The following is a 14,353-nucleotide window of genomic DNA, read 5'->3' as shown; positions in this document are numbered from 1 at the left end:
GCCGAGCTGCACCCCCAAAGACCCAGCTTAACAAGGAAAAGCAGGGGCAACCGTGCAAACACTAATGAAGGGAGCCCACTGGTCAGACCCATACGGCACGGCTGGACGAACCGACTCGAATGCCTCCGCCGCCACCCCAGAAGAGGAAAACCCCCGAGACCGCCAGAGTCTCAACCCAACCAGACCCCGCCCCAACCCCGAAACCCGCCTAAGGTTCAGAGCAGGAAGCATGGGAGGAAGTGAGTAGAACAGAAGGGGAGGAACAAGAAGCGGAAAAAACCAGAGCCGAAGCGACCCCCGCCCCCAAGTCCAGACCCCAACCACCAAAACGGGGCAGCCTCGGGGCATCCGGGGCTGCAAACAACCAAGAGCGTTGCAGCAACCTACACCCAGCAAGCAATGCCGCAGCCGCCTGCACCCGATTATCAAGACTAGTGGCCTGGGTGAAGGAGAGCGCATACCGACAACAATCATCGGACGACTCCGGGTCACAAGAACAAGGACCCAACAGGCAGCATGGCGGAGGAACAACCGGTGAGTGTCACCCTGAGACAAGGGGACAGATCAACCATCAACTCGCAGGACGCGAGGGGGACTCTGGGGACACACCTAGAGGACCACGGAGCCCCCGTGGGGTTTCCCAGGGCCCTTAGCCTTTGATACACACTAAGGGAAGCCCAGGCAGGGTATCGCGAACCGGCGCCCAAATCTATCAACAAACTGCTAAAACTGAACCCCCGGGACATGTCCACTCACAGGGGCCAAGCAGGGAGTACCGCCAACAGAAGAATTCGAAAGAAATTCACCTACAACAGGAAAGGGGACCATAGTAAAGGCAGACCCCCCACCAGGCAAAAACAAAAGAAAAACCCCGCAAGAGGACAACGTACCCAGGCGGAACAGAGCCGGCTGCTGTTAATGGTGAAAACTAGCTGTGCAGTACCCCGCGCCCCTACCAGTGACGAAAACTACCACCTACCCAGAGACAAACTAGGGCAACAAAACCCCAGCCGACTCCAAGGGCGGCCCAGTACCGAGCAGTAAAGGACACAGCAGAGGTAGAACCCAAGGTGACTAAGCCCCAAAGGCAGTACTTACAGGGCAACTAGGGAAGATAGCCCTAGGCACATGCAGCCCGAGTACCATGGAATCTTACTCCTGACTCGCACCCCACTGGTAGAGACAGTCCACACCACAAGGCACAGAACTGAAACAAAAACCGGAGTCAGAGGCACTCGACCAGCCAGTAATACCATCAGCCAAGAACTGCCAGTTGGATCGCCGGCGTGGAGGGTCTGGGGCTCCCCCTTCCCCCTCTCGGGGAGGGGGGGGGGGGGGTTTGTGCAGACAGTGGTGCTGCGACGTGATCACGTCACGCTAGTTTGATAATTTTGTTTGGGGAGTTCTGTCCACTCATTCGGCTTTCGGTAGCAATATTTTCACCAGAATAGGGGTTTGTTTTGGGGCGCCTACCTTTCTGGGTGCTTCCCGGTCGATGGCAGACATAGAATGCTCCCAATCACAAGGGGGTTTCTATAGGCCATTGCTCCTCGTGCCTCTCTGAGGGGGCCAGGTTCTGGCTCGTGGTCCCCGGTAGGCAAGAACTCCTAGCACTTTGACTGATGCCAGAAAGTTATACATATCCATTCAGCCTGGATAGCTCCGGGGAGCCGACGGGGCTCCCCCCAGAAAAAAAAATTATCTTTATTATTGTCTTTTTTTTTCTTTTTACTCCCATGTTCCATAATACACTGGCTTTGCCTGTGTCCTCTAGTATAAACTTCATTATCCAGTGTACCTCAGTGTATCTCTATTTAAACTACCTCATTTTGTTTTAGTGTAACTTTAGTATTCAACTATAGTGTACTTATAATAGTAAAGTAAGCAAGCTTTTCATTTTATAGATTTCATAATTGTTTTTTGACTTTTTTGGTCATCTATTATTATTAATTATTTTAGTTCATTTTTTACATTCCTAAGTTCCCATTGTTACTGTGCCCTCTCCTATTTCTTTCGTTTGCCGGCTTAAAGAGTCGTATCAGCTCTCCCTACTGATTCTCTGAGGTTCAGGGAGTCTATTGACATATGTGGCGACCAGACCGGCTGCCAGTTAAAGGAAGGGAGTTACATTATAAGTTGTAAATAATGAGAAATTGGCGCCCTGATATAAAATGAAACAGTATCCCCTACGGCAGATATGACCTTTTGGAAGGGACATTAGCCGATCGCGGATTGGCCGACGTGGGTCGCGGGCGACCAATCAGGGCCCGCCATGACGTCACCGAGTGCCCCGGGCGGCGCCAACGTCAGAGTTGATCTGACCTTGGAAGCGACAGGACGCGCCTCGGTCTGCTCTCAAGGATTAGAGGCTCTACAAGCCTTATTCAGTGGATTAACTAGCCATCGCAGCCCACCATAAGTTATTGGAGACCCTGCGCTTCTGGGAAGCAAATAAGGAACCAAGTTCATTGAGCAGAGAAGTGCCAAACTTGGAAAATAGTCGGCGACGACGCTGGGGCGGCGCCGCTGGACGTGAGGTCTGGAAGGTGCGGCGGGCAGGCCTAGCTGTGACCGGGTCACATCCACTGAGAATCTTGGAAGGACGACACCGTGCCCAGGACAAGGAGCAACGCCTTGTGGAAGGGGCGAGTGTGGGAAAAATAGTGATTAGCTCAGCGCCCATCGATGAACCAGGATTGGGGCAGCTGAATCTCAGGGATTGGAACGGCGACGACGCGAAGGCTCCACGACACCTGAGGACCTGTGGAACGTCCTGCATCGTCAAGGATCGACCCAAGGAAGCGTGGGAACCTCACACCATCGAGGGACAGGCGTCGTGAGCCAGGAATGTAAGGTAGATCATTTTCCCTCCCATTACCCCTTGTGTGAGTAGGCTAGTTAGGCCACAATAGTTACTTATGTATGTGGCAGCAGGACTTTAATACTTTAATAGTAGAATAGGCTGCAAGGCAGCTTGTGTCCTGGACTGTCAGAGGGGACATTGTGTATGGATGGCAGGACAGTGAAGAAGAGGCGCCGACGTGGTGAAGAGGCCCTCCTGTGAGAGTGTGGGACTCCTGTCTTTATGCCCAGTTGAAGGAGTGTTGGAGGTCGTGGAAGAAGAGGCTGACGATCTCCAGACTTAGTATCCATATTTCCATATTCATGTATTACTTGTGATTGTGTGTGTGTTCATGTAATTTGCGTCAGTAAATTCACACATTTTATCACTGTGTTTAAGTGTGCCTCCATTTATGATATTTCTCTATGAGCATACACGAAGGTGATCATAGTACCACCTAGGGAACACTACGTTCTCTATAGCAGTTCTTATTGCCTGGAGAGTGGTAAAGACAGCACAGACTTACATAAAAGTGTACCCTTAGCCATCCGATCAGTATCGGTGCCTGAATGGTGGCAACTATTAATGTAGTGGCTAGAGGGAGGTAAAGCCACACAGACCTTCCTGGGAGAGTACCCTGGGCCAACAGTCTAGTAGCAGATCTATGGGAGTAGCAATCTTCTGGCTACAAACAGTAGATAATACACCCACTGAACTGCATCGCTGGGGTGCAGATATAATAACCCAGCTGGCGACCTTGCTAAGAAGAAGATAGAGAAGACAGGCGGGAAAGGAGTTCCTGCAACCTTTTTTTGTCTGGCAGGCAAGACTCAGGGAGGTTATAATTATAAGGTAAGCCTGAGTCTTCCTTCACTCCTCCACGGGTCTAGGCCGGAACTGTTAACAGCAATTTCCCCGTGTTTGACTGAAGGGCTTCCAGGGTGAATCTGTGGCACCCCCTTTTGGGGTGGAAGCAAAGACCCGCGGAGGTGGGCATTGTTGGTCCTCTCCTGTATAACCAAGGAGACTCCGGTGAGTACCGGGAGTCGGAGGGGCTGAGTATTTGGGCCTTTGAGCCCCTAGCAGCCGAGTGCTAGCAGAGCCCCGACCGGACCACCCCCACGTGACACCATTAAGTTTTATTACTTAAATTACCATTAAGTTTATATTACTTTAAAAATTTTATTCTACTTTTTCTTTGTAACCCAGGTTGCCTAGCCCAACCACAATTGCTCCATTGTGCTCTTTGCTTTGCCTGTGCAATTTTGATCATTAGCGCAAATAATTACCTACAGTGTACCTGAAAGTACTTTTAAGCAACCTACCTCATTTTTGTATATAGTTTTATATATATATTTTTTCATAGCTAGTTCTTTTATCATTGTCTTTTGGCTTTTCTGTAAAACAGCATTCTTATGCAAACTATTATAGACCCAGACCTTAACCTCTTATCTTAGTATCTATGACAATCAGCACCTTAATGATCAAAATTGCAGATATTACACAGCACATGATGTAAACAATGTTTTAGCGTGTAATCACAATGTTTCTGTAATTAACTTGAATTTAAGATTTCTTAGCAAACACTTTGATGATGTTAATGCCCTGATTCAAACAGTAGACAACAAATTCTCTTTTATTGTGTTTACTGAAATGTGGTTAAAAAGAGGACACTTATCAACTCTACAACATACCTAACTACTCAGCCATTCACAACTGTCGTCCTATACAAAGAGGTGGTGATACTTCTCTTTACTACCACCATGCACTGACTTGCTTAAAAGTAATTAAATCTAGAGACCCTTATGGAGAGTATATATTTGCTTGTTTCAGAGTCAAGGGTAATGATGCTGTCTTGACTGTGGGAGCATTCTACAGGGTTCCTAACACTGATGTGACTGAATTTAACACTAACCTTAGAAATCTTATAGTAGAGAAACGACTGAACAAAAAGCACTTAATTATTTCTAGTGACTTTAACGTTGACCTCTGCGAGCTTGATAACCCTCCTGCTGCTAGTTTCCTCAACTGTATGCATTCCTGCTTCCTCATATCCTTAATCACTAGACCTACTAGAATCACTGACAGTACTGCCATGGCTCTTGATCACATCTGGCCCAACATAACCTCTCCACTTCAGGGATAATCATTGATAACACTACAGACCATTACCCCACATTTCTCCTAACCAACATTAACAAACCACCTCTAGAGACAAGGGAGATAAGCTTTAGGCTGCACAATGAAACTACTATAGGCAATTTTATAGCTGCTGCTGCTGCTAATATCAACTGGGAATCCGAATTAGGTAACATAGGGGACATCAACCTAGCAGTGCAATCATTTCTTCAAAAAACTCTCAGCATTTATAACACCCACTGTCCTATGCTAACGAAACAAGTCACAACTAAAAGGCTAAACACCCCTTGGCTTACAAAGGGGATACTTAAATCCATTAATAAAAAACATGACCTTGAAAAGAAGTATAGGTTAGGAATCGTCTCCAAAGAATTTTCAAAGAATTACTCATCATTGCTATATAAAATAATTAGGAGAGCCAAAATTAAATACTACGAAGATAAATTTAGCCACACAAAGGCCAATATTAAGAAAACATGGAGCACAATTTCTCAAATATTGGGATCAAAGAAGATTTTAAATAACAAACCAATACTCCTGTCAAATAATGATGGTCTGCTTTCAGCCTCTGACACTGCTCTTGAATTCAAAAGGTTCTTCTCTTCCATTGGGTCATCCCTTGCAAATGATATTCCATCTTCCAGTACTAATATTCAGGACTATCTTACAGGTAACTATCCAGTCTCTGTACCTAATGCCTACTAATTCCACTGATGTTACTGACAATCCTTTCCATTAAAACCAAGTCTAGTGCCCTTGAGGAGATACCAACTCTTATTTACAAAAAAGCCTCCAGAATTTTAGCTCCTGCCATTGCATTGCTCTTCAACAAGTGACTGAAACTCCAAACCTTTCCAGATATTCTAAAAAAAAAGCGAGAGTAACCCCTGTCCACAAATGTGGTGATCCCACAGATGTTAACTTCAGACCTATATCAATTCTGCCAAACTTGTCAAAAATATTTGAAAAACTAATCTATAAGCAGCTTTATTCTTATCTAGCCAGACTCAATATACTTAGCTCTTGTCAATATGGCTTCAGACCCCAAAAAAACACTAACGATGCACTTATTAGTATGATTAACTTGATACATACAGCTCTTGATAAAAATGAGTTCCCTGTTGGGTTATTTGTAGACCTGCATAAGGCTTTTGACACTGTTAACCACCAAAACCTTCTTCTTAAATTACAACATTATGGAGTCAGAGGTCACTCCCTGCAGTACAATAAGTCTTACCTTGCTGACAGACTCCAGTATGTTTCTGTGAATAATTCACTTTTTCCCACCCTACCCATCAACATTGGTGTTCCCAGGGCAGCATACTTGGCCCTCTCCTCTTTCTCATCTACATTAATGACCTTCCAAATGCCTCCCAACATCTCAAACCCATTCTATTTGCTGACGACACAACCTTCATTTAATCCAGTCCTGACCCCCTTGCTCTAAATGTCACAGTGAATACTAAGCTAAATAAAGTCCATTACTGGCTAACTGCCAACAAATTCACCCTCAATATTGACAAAACTTTTTATATTTTGTTTGGCAATAAATCCTCAAATCAAATAAATCTCAGGATTAACAATACCCAAATTTGTAACAAAGTAGATGGCAAATTCCTTGGCGTTCTCATTAAACGCAAGCTGAATTTCCAGGGACACATTCTAAATATATAAAAAAAAGTTTCAAAAACTGTTGGCATTCTTTCTAAGATCAGATATTATGTACCTCGCCCTGCCCTGGTGACACTATTACTCTCTCATCTATCCTTATCTCAACTATGGTATTTGTGCTTGGGGTTCTACTACCCAAAATCATTTACGTCCTCTAATTACTCAACACAAAGCTGCTATTAGGACAATATCTCACTCTGGCCCCAGACATCACTCGGTACCCTTACTCAAATCTCTGAATATGTTAGATATTAAGTCACTGCACATCCTCTCATGTGTATTTAATATACAGTATATAAAACGCTGAACTGTAATGTCAATCCGGACCTTAAAAGCTTCCTAGAAGGTTGTAACAGATCCCATGAGCACCACACCAGAAACAAATACCTATTTGATATTCCAAGAGTACAACTTAGTCAAACTAGAAATGCTTTACAAATCAAGGGACCCAGAATGTGGAATGACCTTCCCAATTATGTTAAAGACTGCATGTACCTCTCCCAACCAATTTAAGATTAAAACTAAGTGCTACCTAATTAACTTAATGTAACCTATCTCACCCCTAAATGTCAACCCATGATACCTGGTTGATGGAGTTCTGGGAGTTCTTCTACTCCCCAAGCCTGGCCCGAGGCCAGAATTGACTTGTGAGAGTTTGGTCCACCAGGCTGTTGCTTGGAGCGGCCCGCAGGCCCACATACCCACCACAGCCCGGTTGGTCCGGCACTCCTTGAAGGAAACAATCTAGTTTCTTCTTGAAGATGTCCACGGTTGTTCCTGTAGTATTTCCGATCTACGATTTTATACAATGCTGTTTTTTGACCAAATTGTATTTTTGCTTTTTTTCTTCCATGTTTACCCTCCCCCCCTTTTTTCATTATTTTTTCTTATTTTTTCAAAACACAATTTATACTTTAATCTCAATTAGTATTAAGTTTCAGTCTTAGTGTTTTTCCTGCCCGAAACGCTTTGCGTAATAGTGGCTTTAGGCATTGTATGTACTAGCTCTATCTATAAATCCATCAACTTTTGTATCTTACCATGTATGTATGTATGTACTTTACCTGAATAAATATTTGTATTTGTATTTGGTTTAGCCGGATAAAATATCAGAGCCAGTTAATTTGCTGCCAATGTTACACTATCTGGACAGTCAGCCGGATAATCATGGAATTGTCCGTATATGAAAACCATGAGGCAGGTCGTACCGTATTAATCCCGTCTGCCTGTGGCTCGAGGCGCATGGTGTAGGAGGGGGTGGGGAGGGTGGGTGGTGTCAGGAAAGAGGGGAGCATTGGGAGGGACCACCTGGGGGGATAAGGGTTGGATGGGGGAGCGGCCTATAGACTACAGTACAGGAATTACCATCGATTTTAGAACAATTCATCATAGCCAAAGTCAAAAGAAATACTAGTAATTATGTAAAAAAAAAATATCATGCAAGATTCCTAAAAACAATTTGCACAGGCTGAAGTTTCCTTCAAAAATATTTTTTTTTTGCTGCTGGCGGCCTACATAACGTGCCTCCTCCCTGCCCCGACTGGACCCATCCAGGCCTGGTCAAGCCATGTGCTCTCTACCCTCACAGTGCTGCACCATTAGTGAAATATTTTTTTAAATAACTTTTTTTTATTTTCATAGTAACTTTGAACATTTTTGACCAAGACTATGTCTGGTAGCAGCATGAATCGTTCTGGAGATGTTAAGAGGAAGAAGGTTGTCCTAACAATTAAGGACAAGCTATGTGTTATACAACTTTGTGAAAATGGCCGGTCGGCCTCAAGTGTTGCCAAGGAATTTAATATAGGCACTAGTACTGTTTCTGATATAAGGAAACAAAAAGAATAACTTATAAAATTCACTTCAACCTGTAAAAGTGAAGGTGCAAGCACTAGCAGAGGGTGTGGTAGAAAGACTATGAAAACTTTGACACATGTACAGTTGGATGAGGCTGTGTACAAGTGGTTTGCTCAGCACTGCACAGCTGGCCTGACAATTCATGGCCAGAAATACAAAATGCTGCAAGCAGGTTTGCTGCAAGCCTTGGAATAAAGAATTTTGAAGCGAGTGAAGGGTGGGTTGCAAGGTTCTAGGGTAGGCACAATATTGTGAAGAGGAAAATTGTCGGTGAAAAATTGAGTGCAGATGAAAGCAGTGTAGAACCATTTAAAAAGAAATTAAGAGCATACATTGTGGCAAATAATTTATATTCGTATCAAATTTATAATGGAGATGAAACTGGGTTGTATTGGAATAGTTTACCAGAAAAATCTCTAGCAATGAGGAGTGAGGGTTGTGTGCCAGGATGTAAGGTCAACAAGGACAGGCTCTTGGCCATGATGTGTGCGAATGCTGACGGAACAGACAATCACATGTGTAATTGTTGGCAAATCTAAGAAACCAAGAGCCTTGCAACATTGCATGGACAGACTGCCAGTCAAATATTATACGTGTAATAAATATTAATATTATAAGTGCCGGACAAACCGGGCTCACGGACCAACCAGGCCAACTTAAAATTATCTGTTGATTTAGGACCTCCCAAAGCTCTATGGGTGTTAATTGCTTTACAATAATTTAAAAACATCAATGCTATGTACTCAAATAAACCTAATGTACTGCCTTTATATATATATATAATATATATATATATATATATATATATATATATATTATTAAATATGACCGAAAAAGTAAGATTAATAATTCTAACACGAATTTTCTCAATCTTTCGTACATTTCTTTTCACTGTTGGAGGTAATTCAAAAATCAATTCTCCAAAATTCATTTTTATTTCTAGTCTGACGCGACACTTGAGCGCGTTTCGTAAATATATATATATATATATATATATATATAATATATATATAATATATATATATATATATATATATATATATATATATATATATATATATATATATATATATATATATATATATATATATATAAATGTGCATAGGACACTACAAACAGGTGCTAAACATTTCAAGTGTGCTGAATGCAGGGAAAAGATTTGGGAAACGTTCTAGTACAATTAGTCACATGACTGTGCATACGGATGATAAACCTCGTGAATGTTTTGAGTGTGGCAAGGGATTCAATCATCTGCGACTTATAAAAACTCACAGGATTGTGCATACAGCTGATAAACCTCTTGTGTGTCATGAGTGTGGGAAAGGATTCAGATGATGCATTGCAGATGGTGCATTCAGATGATGAACGTTACCTAGTTCCTTCATCTGGGAAGAATGAAGACATATTGGTGCATTTGGATGATAAATAGTACCTAGTTCACTTGATCAGTAGACTGTATATCATACTAACAATAAACATACAACCCCAATGAATTTTCCAGTGAGGTTTGATAGAAATTTACTTCAGGACACAAACTAGAAAAAGTTTGTTACAATTAACAATTTTTGTTTGTGTGAATTTTTTGGTGGATAATATACATTTATACACTAAAGGGACCTAGCCATATTTATTCTTAAATATCTTCAAACTGATATTACTCTGAAATTTAACAATAAAAACATAAGCATTTTTACTATTAACACTGAAAAACAAAAATTGGTAGAATTTTTCAACTAATATTATTGCAAACCCTTTTGATTTGTTTTGTTATAAAGTTAAAGTTCAATATAGTAGGCTAAGCTAAGCTTTGCTAAGCTAGAACAGAGGATTTTTGGACTTGTAGATTTGTAAACCTCATCCTGTAAACATTCATGTTTCTACATGTTAAACAAGCTACGAGGATGAGGGAAGGGGATGTTCCCTCCATTCTGGATGTTATATTTACAAGGAAAGAGGGAGAGATATTTGTCATTCAGTACCTCCCTCCCTTGGGTAAAAGTGACCATGTCTTTTTGGGAATAAAGTATGCAATGCATTATAATCTGTTAGAAAATAAGCTTGAAGCAGTTGAAAAACCTGATTTGTGGAGAGGTCATTATGGGGAACTCAGATATTTCCTTAAGGAATTTGACAAACACTTGTCGTTAGGATATGAAGTAAATGAGATGTATGTCAAGTTTTGTGAAAAATATGATAAAGGCACAACAAAATTTATTCCAAAGGAGAGATGCAGAACTAGGAAAAGGGGATTTGTTTATAGATGTCATCTGGATTTTTCCGAGTTTCGGAGTTTCCGTGATATTTTCTATTTTGATCAAAATATGTATAATGTTAATGTATTTTGATAAATGAGCTTTCCTGTCTACTTAGGTAATGATTCCAAAGATCGTCCTTCCTTTCCTCCCAGGAATCTGGATGTGGCAGGTGCTCAATTGTCAAAAGTGAAATATTTGGTTTGTCATCCGAATGCACCATATCGGTAATTTTTTTAATATTTTAAAAATACTAAATGGCACTATTTTTGCAAAATCATTACAAGATCTATTATTCTAATAGGGGTTTGATAAAATACAGTAGAATGCCTACTGGTTTTACCTGTAATAGGGTTTGATATAGTTGATTATGGATATATTGTAATGAAATGCTCCTATTGTTAAGAAACACTTTTTTAAAAGAATATTTTGTAATGAGCAGCTCTGAAAATCAGTTGATTACAGATAATGCTACATAATACACTTAATGTGTGTATATGTTACCACAAGTGAGGTATATAATGGTATTTATGAGTAAGATGTAATTGTGTCTTTGACACTGATAAAATTAAGTACTGTGGTTTTATATACTGATAATTAGCTAAAAATATATACTGTACAAGTAAATAAATTATTTTACCTTGCACCGAGATCCACCAAGCCTGTATGGTGTGCGTTTCAGTACTTTGGAAATCTGGAACGATCTGGAATCTCTTATCTGCAATGAAACAATACATATTATTGCACTTACCAAAATATGGATGAATGTAGAAAATAGAGAACTATTAGATAAATATCAAATAAATGGATTTAATCTATTTCACACAGATATATTAGACAAGGAGAGGGAGTAGCCATGTATGTTAGGTAATATTTGAAATGTAGTCTCGAAAAAGACTACATTTCAACAGAAACGTGCCACACACCAGTCACAAGACTGAACCTCATCGAGGCCAAACGTCTAAATGAGAGCATGAACGAGTAAGAAATAATACTTTAACACCTGGCATCATACACACAATGAATGCACCTGCAGACACACAACGAGCACTATCAACATAGCAAAGATTACTCCATAAAAAAAAATCATTAAATATGATTGACAATGAGATGAAATAATGCACAGTATGTCAATTTTGTGAATTTTTTTCATTACTGAACTAGGTTTTCAATGCTTACATTTGCTATTCTTGGCATTCTTTGCTTCATATCTGAAGCTTCGTTTTAAGTTTCCACTTCAGACGTGTCTTCCGCAGCTATGCATCTCCGGTTTGCAGCATCAAAATCATCTGCAATAGCTGAATATAATTAATAATATATCAGTGAGATATATATTTATCATTACCTAGTAGTAGTGAACACTAAGAAATAACATAAATCAGCTTTCTAAAGAGATGTTTAATAATACGACACACATGATTTGGAACTTATAACTGGGTTAAGTACTTTGCACATAAGTCTCAAGGAGTCATTAGGAAACCTTGCTTGTGATTAAAATATTATGCTGTTTTTATATACTGTATGTGAAGCACAGTACCTCTCCTCTCAATACACCAGCACTGGCCTTCGCCTCTCAATACACCAGCACTGCCCCTCGCCTCTCAATACACCACCACTGCCCCTCGCCTCTCAATACACCACCACTGCCCCTCGCCTCTCAATACACCACCACTGCCCCTCGCCTCTCAATACACCACCACTGCCCCTCGCCTCTCAATACACCACCACTGCCCCTCGCCTCTCAATACACCACCACTGCCCCTCGCCTCTCAATACACCACCACTGCCCCTCGCCTCTCAATACACCACCACTGCCCCTCGCCTCTCAATACACCACCACTGCCCCTCGCCTCTCAATACACCACCACTGCCCCTCGCCTCTCAATACACCACCACTGCCCCTCGCCTCTCAATACACCACCACTGCCCCTCCCCTCTCAATACACCACCACTGCCCCTCACCTCTCAATACACCACCACTGCCCCTCACCTCTCAATACACCACCACTGCCCCTCACCTCTCAATACACCACCACTGCCCCTCACCTCTCAATACACCACCACTGCCCCTCACCTCTCAATACACCACCACTGCTCCTCGCCTCTTAATACACCACCACTGCCCCTCACCTCTCAATACACCACCACTGCCCCTCACTTCTCAATACACCACCACTGCCCCTCACCTCTCAATACACCACCACTGCCCCCCACCTTTCAATACATCACCACTGCCCCTCACCTCTCAATACACCACCACTGCCCCTCACCTCTCAATACACCAGCACTGCTCCTCACCTCTCAATACACCACCACTGCCCCTCACCTCTCAATACACCACCACTGCCCCTCACCTCTCAATACACCACCACTGCCCCTCACCTCTCAATACACCACCACTGCCCCTCACTTCTCAATACACCACCACTGCCCCTCACTTCTCAATACACCACCACTGCCCCTCACCTCTCAATACACCACCACTGCCCCTCACCTCTCAATACACCACCACTGCTCCTCGCCTCTTAATACACCACCACTGCCCCTCACCTCTCAATACACCACCACTGCCCCTCACCTCTCAATACACCACCACTGCCCCTCACCTCTCAATACACCACCACTGCCCCTCACCTCTCAATACACCACCACTGCCCCCCACCTTTCAATACATCACCACTGCCCCTCACCTCTCAATACACCACCACTGCCCCTCACCTCTCAATACACCACCACTGCCCCTCACCTCTCAATACACCACCACTGCCCCTCACCTCTCAATACACCACCACTGCCCCTCACCTCTCAATACACCACCACTGCCCCTCACCTCTCAATACACCACCACTGCCCCTCACCTCTCAATACACCACCACTGCCCCTCACCTCTCAATACACCACCACTGCCCCTCACCTCTCAATACACCACCACTGCCCCTCACCTCTCAATATACCACCACTGCTCCTCACCTCTTAATACACCAGCACTATAGCCAGCACCAGAATCTAATAATATTATAAAATATAAGTGTTTACTTACGATAATATTTGCGTGATTGCATGAAGTGTTTGTCTTCTTGCTGACTGCACGGACCACAAACTGACCGCTTTGTTGATGTTCCTGGCGGCGGATGACGCTGTGACGTCACAGGTGAGGTACGCTTTGCGCACTACTCAATCGTCGCTTGAACCCATCATAAGATCCCACGATCGTCGTCGCCCCTAAATCAACACAACAACCCATCATAAATAGTTTTGTTATTTTTATTATTTTATTTTTATTTATTTTTTTACAAGAAGTTACAATAGAGGTTAACCGAGAATATAGAAAATAAGTTGAATTAACATTCTTGTAAAGCCACTAGCACGCATAGCGTTTCGGGAAGTCTTTAAACTAACAGTTTTTTTTTTTTTATAAATTAACAGTAAAATTGATAAAAAATGTTACCAGGTATTTTATAGCTTTTCTTTACAGGTACAGATAATTTTAAGTAAAATAATTACAGTAAAATCAACAAAAATGTTGATTTTTGAAATCAACATTTTTGTTGATTTTACTGTCATTTTAATTTGAAGAAATATTGACACAAAA

General features: G+C 42.2%; 1 long non-coding RNA gene across 1 annotated transcript in view; it reads right to left on the bottom strand.

Annotated features, from left to right (window-relative positions):
* LOC138363846 (uncharacterized) overlaps positions 1-13,938 on the bottom strand; it is a 357,983-nt gene extending 344,045 nt beyond the window's left edge. The window contains exons 1-3 of the long non-coding RNA XR_011228160.1: positions 13,802-13,938; positions 11,941-12,050; positions 11,402-11,479 (exon numbers count right to left, since the gene is read on the bottom strand). This is a non-coding gene — a long non-coding RNA (uncharacterized lncRNA). The remainder of the gene's footprint in view (positions 1-11,401; positions 11,480-11,940; positions 12,051-13,801) is intronic.
* Between the last annotated feature and the right edge of the window lie 415 nt (positions 13,939-14,353).

Source organism: Procambarus clarkii, chromosome 12, assembly GCF_040958095.1.
Source record: "Procambarus clarkii isolate CNS0578487 chromosome 12, FALCON_Pclarkii_2.0, whole genome shotgun sequence".
In the NCBI taxonomy this organism is placed as follows: Eukaryota; Metazoa; Arthropoda; class Malacostraca; order Decapoda; family Cambaridae; genus Procambarus; species Procambarus clarkii.
This window is presented reverse-complemented; position numbering and strand designations above follow the sequence as displayed.